Consider the following 6,000-nt stretch of genomic DNA (forward strand, 5'->3'; position numbering starts at 1 on the left):
ATAAACAGAAAGATATGGCCCAGTTAAAGGAACAATATAATCTCCAGATGACATAAAAAAGTTGAGACAACTAATCATAGATGTTCTAACAAATCTCCTTAATAAATTCAGAGATGGCTAAAGAGATTAAGGATATGAAGAAGACATTGGATGAGCACCAAGAAGAATTTGAAAGCATACATAGAAAAATAGCAGATCTTATGGGAACGAAAGTTGTCCCCAGAAGGAGAAGAGAAGGGAAAAGGGGCAGAAAGAATATTTGAAGAAATAACGGTAGAAAATTTCCCAACTGTTCTGAAGGACATAGATATCCATCTCCAAGGTGCACAGTGTAATCTGATGTGAATAAATCAGAATAGATCAACTCTGAGACACATACTAATCAGAATGTCAAATGCCAAAGAAAAAAAGAATTCTGATAGTGGCAAGAGAAAAGCAATGCATAACATGTAAGGGACACTCAATGAAATTAAGTGCCTATTTCTCATCTGAAACCATGGAGGCAAGAAGATGGTGGTATGAAATATTTCAGACACTGGAAGAGAAAAACTTCCAGCCAAGAATCATATATCCAGCAATATTGTCTTTCAAAAATAAGGATGAGTTTAGAATATTCACAGATAAACAGAAACAGAGAGTTTGAACCAAGAGACCTGCTTTACAGGAAATACTAAAGGGTGTACTACAGCCTGAAAAGAAAGAACAGGAGAGAAAGGTCTGGAAGAGAGTCTAGAAATGAAGATGATATTAATAAAGGTAACTAAAAGTGTCAAAAGAGTGGTGAAAATAAATATGACAGATAAAACCCATATATTCAGGAATACACTAGTTATGTAAAGCACTTACCTTCAGAAAACTACAACTATTGCTAAAAGAACTAAAATAATACCTAAATAATTGGAAGAACATTCCATGCTCATGAATTGGAAGACTAAATATCACTAAAATGTCAATTCTACACAAACTGATATAAAAATTCCACCAGCATTTTTTAAATCAATGGAAAACAAAATCATCAAATTTATTGGAAGTATAAGGGGTCTTGAATAGCCAGAAAGATCTGAAAAAGGAAAAGCAAAGTTGGAAAACTCGCACTTCTGGACTTTAAATCATATTACCTAGCTACAATGGTAAAAACAGCATGGTATTGGTAAAGTCAGACACAAGACCACTGGAACCAAATTCATGGTTCAGAAACAGACCCTGATAGCTATGATCAAGTGACTTTTGACTAGCCTGTCAAACCATCCAACTTAGGCAGAACAGTCCATTCAACAAATGCTGCTGAGGGAACTGGACATCCATAGCCAAAAGAAGAAAAGAAGACCCCTGTCTCACACCTTATACAAAAATTAAGTCAAAATGGATCAAAGACCTAAATATAAAAGCAAGAACCAAAAGGTTTTTAGAAGAAAATGTAGAAAAATATCTTCAAGACATAGGTTGGTGGAGGATTCTTAGATGAGATAAGAGGAGGGCTGAGATGGACTACTGATGCTTTATGTATGTATAAGTTTTAATTAGCTTTACTGTAAAAGTGTGGTAATGTACAGAGTTGATGGCAATACATTTTAGTGAGTAACAGTGGGTTTATAAATGGGAACATGGCTGAAATGGTAGTTTAGTGTTGTAAATGCCACTTGACAGAAAGCTAGAGAATAATCTAGGGACTGAATAGCACAGTAAACCCAGACGTGCATGAGAATTGTGATTAATGGTACAGATGTAAGGGTGCCCTTTGTGAGCTAGAGCAGATATGCATCACTATTACACGGTGATGGGAATGTGGAGAAGCAGGGGAAAAATACAACTGGCATGACCTATGGACTGTGGTTAACAGTAATAATGTAATATTCATGCATCTGTGACAAAGATGTACTGTGTTGATAATTGGAGAGTAAGGAAAAAAGTGTGCCAAATGTACATTATGGGCCTGGTAATAATCTGATGATACTACCTCATAATCTGTAACAAATGTTCTACCATGGTGTGGTATGTTGATAGAGGGATGTTGTTTGAGAATTCTGCTTATGTGTATGATTGTTTTGTAAGTTTACAACTTCTATCATAAAAATATATCTAAAACATAATAATAGGGTGGGTTGGGAGAGAATTATAACAAATGTAAGATAAGGACTATAATTAGTAGAATGATTTTGACAATATTCTTTCATAATTTGTAATAAAATTTTCATGATAATGCAAGATGTTGGTGGTGGGTTGATGAATGGGACCCCTGTATGATGTTATACATGTTTGCTTTGTAAATTCACAACTTTTACTATACACCCATTGTTTATGTATATTCATCTATAAATGATATAAAAATATAATAATAGGGTGGTTGGGGGAAAATACTTTGGTTAGTAGTAATATCTTGAGGATGCTTTTTAATCATTAGTTACTAATGTTTCACAATAATGCAAGGTATTGGTGGTAGGGTGAGATATGAGAGCCCCATATCATGTTATGTACATTTGTTTTGTAAGTCACAACTATTACTATACAGTTATTTTTTATGTATGAGTGATTTACTTCAATAAACTATAAAAATGAATGGGATAGTTTCTAAAAGGCTTAGAATATTGTTTCACATAATCCTGGAGAGATCTGATGATGCAAAATTTCCAGCAATACTAAAATAATTAATAGCTCTAAATTTTTCACATTTCTATTTCCCCGAACACTGAACTTTTCTTCATATACATTCACAACAATATTCCCTGTAGGATTTTACCTGTGATGCATATGTTAGAGTCATTTATACCATGATTTGTTATGTATATGATGTCTGTGATTTATTTTTGTTATGAAATAGTTTATTTTAAGTAAGGAGAATTATCCATAGGGCTGGCATAAAGGTGGCCCATAGGAACAAAGACCTTTTTAACTTCCAAGTAATGGTTTGTAATTCCTCCTAAATCATTACTGCCATAGTGCACTTAATTACACCCAGGTGACCTGGAAGGGTTGATGTGCATTTTTAAGCACTTACAATAGTACTGGACTTTGGCACTGGGGAAAATCTGACATTTTACGCTTAATCAATTAGAACAAGGCGTTCTTTCTATATATGTTGCTTATTTTGCTAACTATTCTTAGGATAATTCTTAGATCTCAAAGGAATAAGTGCTAGCCAATGAAAATCATTAAGCTCCTTAAACGAAAAGGACTTAGGTAGCCAATGAGTAATTAGAGACATGTTCTGTCTGTATAACTCTATCTTGTCAGGATAGCTCACTGAAAGGCAAGACTGGTTTGTCTAAGCTTCCTATTCTCCAGCTTAGGCTGATGGGTCATGAGCATTGACTGATGTTTGAAATTTGGTCTAACACAGTCCTGATTATTTCTCATATACTTTTAAAGCAAGTTGTACATATTTTTTGTCCGATTTTATTTTCTACCAGTATTTTTTTATAATTGTGCTCAGCATTTTTTTTTTTCCTGAACTGGTTCTACATGGTACTCCACAACTGTTTGAGTGTGACAGAACTAAGACATTTCCTTCCAGGAAATGAGGAATGATAATGTTAGTACTACTGTGAGAAGAAGTAATTTGCTGCTAGGGCACCAAGCAGCAAGCCTAGCATCACTATAAACCTACCACAAGAGTCAAGGTTTTTTGAATGAGTTTCTTAGAGGAAAATCTGGCAGAATCATTCTGAAGCATTAACATGAGAAAGCAACTACATTTGTTAATTTTCTAGTCCTCAAAGGGCCACTTTAAAGTGATTTGCTATAGTTGAGGGATTTTTCAAGGTTATGATATCACCCATCAAACATCAAAACATGAGATGCACAAAAAACTTTAGTAACTTTCATTTCAACATTTAGTAGTGGGTCCCTAGAAAGTAACTGGGTGTCCTTGACACTGTATTATGGTTCATTTCTGCTGCTCTAGGCATTTTCCTGAATATGGTTTTTGCCTTTATGGGCATGCTGTCATATACATTGTGAGGGAAGAGTGAAATAAGTACAGGTACTGATTTGGTCTTGCTTAAAGTAAGAATTTAGAAAATGTGGAAATCATGATAATAAGGAAGGCTTATTGCTTTTCATGTGCTTAAATAACTTATTGTGGTTGTTTTTAAAATTAGAATAACATCAGTTTCGAACAAAAGCGTTTTTGATTTATGACTAATGTTTGATTTTACTTGAAACTAAATTATTGGATTTGAAGTATAGTAGATTGTGGAGTTCCAGTTTATAACTTTTTCATAGAAGTATATATTCATTTATGTAAGAATATCAATACAATTGAGTCGTAGAATTGTAACAGTTTTAAAGTTAAAAAATACAAAATGTTTCATAATCTAGGTTTTAACTTGTGAATATACGATAATCACTTAGCATATACAAATATGCAGTGAAAGGACAAGCTCCTTGTGATGGAAATATGCTATACTATGATTCATTATTGGTAGGAACATGAAATATGTAAATATATTTCATTAATTTGAATTTTGAATACCTATATATTATCAGGAAAAATATTGTTAGATTCTATGATATGATAAGCCATAAGCCATCCCCATGGCCAGAAGCTTGGTTATGACTTTAATCAAGATACAAATGGTCTCAGATGAGTTCTGGAAACTCACACTTAATTTAATGCTTACAAAAATTTATATTTGGCTATTCAAATCTTTCCTGAGTCAGCTATCCACAAATTGAAACGAGCATCTTATATTAAATGGATTGCTAATGCCTCAAGAACTGTCATTTGATTATCCTTTGTGGTCCTTGTGTCCATCACATAGTAAGAGTACTATAAATGTTTATGGAATGAATGGGTGATTCACATACTACTGTTCTGAAGACTTTATAATTCATAAACTTAATGTGTATTTTCTCATTAGCTGTGCAAAGTGCTATGGCACCAAAATGTTTCATCATATATTTTATATAAAACCAGAATCCCAAAGCTCTTTTTCCATAATAAATTTGGTTACTTTTTAGACCTATAACTTAGATAACATCTAGTTTTACAAAACATAATGGCAGGTTATATATCCGCCATGTACAATTAGTTCAAAATTTTGACAACCATCCTATATTGCTCACTGTATATTAGGAGATCCTAAGTTAAATTAATGACTCATTTTCTTCAAAATACATGTTATTTCCTATGAACCAAAATAATTCCTAGATAATTCAGGTGCTTACTAGGTAACACAATAATGGAAAACTATTAGATGGGGTTTCTACTTTTAGATTAGGGTTTCTAAGTCTCATATTCCTGCCAATGAAAAATACTCAGTACAAATACAATGTGAAATTCAGTAAAAAACATAAATGACATAAACTGAAAATTATTAATGCTTAAATTGTACTTATCAGCATCTTAATAAAAGAGTATATTACATTTATTATTTTGACCATGTCATACTATTAAATTCATACAAGATTTTGTTTCTCATAAAATGCTACAAAACAAGGTGAGCACAACAGGTTGCACAATTTCCAAAATAATGGTAAATAGCAGTAATATGGAATTTAGAAAGAAAGCTAAGAAGGAGTCAACCTCAAACTCACTCTATGTCAACATGTCATTAAATGAACCACCTTAGCCACGGTTGCATTGCTTGCTAAGAAAGAGGGCTAGACTAAATATTTGTTATATCTATTCCTGCTCTAAATATCTCTTACATATAATACTCTTTATTAATATTAGTGTTGTCATTATCATTATTTTTATCATCATTTTCATAATTTTTGACTAAAATATTTAAGAATTCAAAATCCCTTGGGATTATTCTAGCACGAGGCATAACTTTATCACTACTTTTGAAGTCTGATGGATGCCTCATATTCTAGGAAGAATTCCAGTGACTATGGATGATCATTTTTGGCTATGATAATTATTTTGTCTGTGAGTCATGACACAGCAAATAAATGTACAGAGAATGAAAAGCAAATGAGAATATATTTCTTAAAATCAAAACAATATTTTTACTATTTCTTAGTCTTTTCTTTTACAAGTTAAAAAAATCATTATTT

Source organism: Dasypus novemcinctus, chromosome 2 (assembly GCF_030445035.2).
Source record: "Dasypus novemcinctus isolate mDasNov1 chromosome 2, mDasNov1.1.hap2, whole genome shotgun sequence".
NCBI classification, from domain to species: domain Eukaryota; kingdom Metazoa; phylum Chordata; class Mammalia; order Cingulata; family Dasypodidae; genus Dasypus; species Dasypus novemcinctus.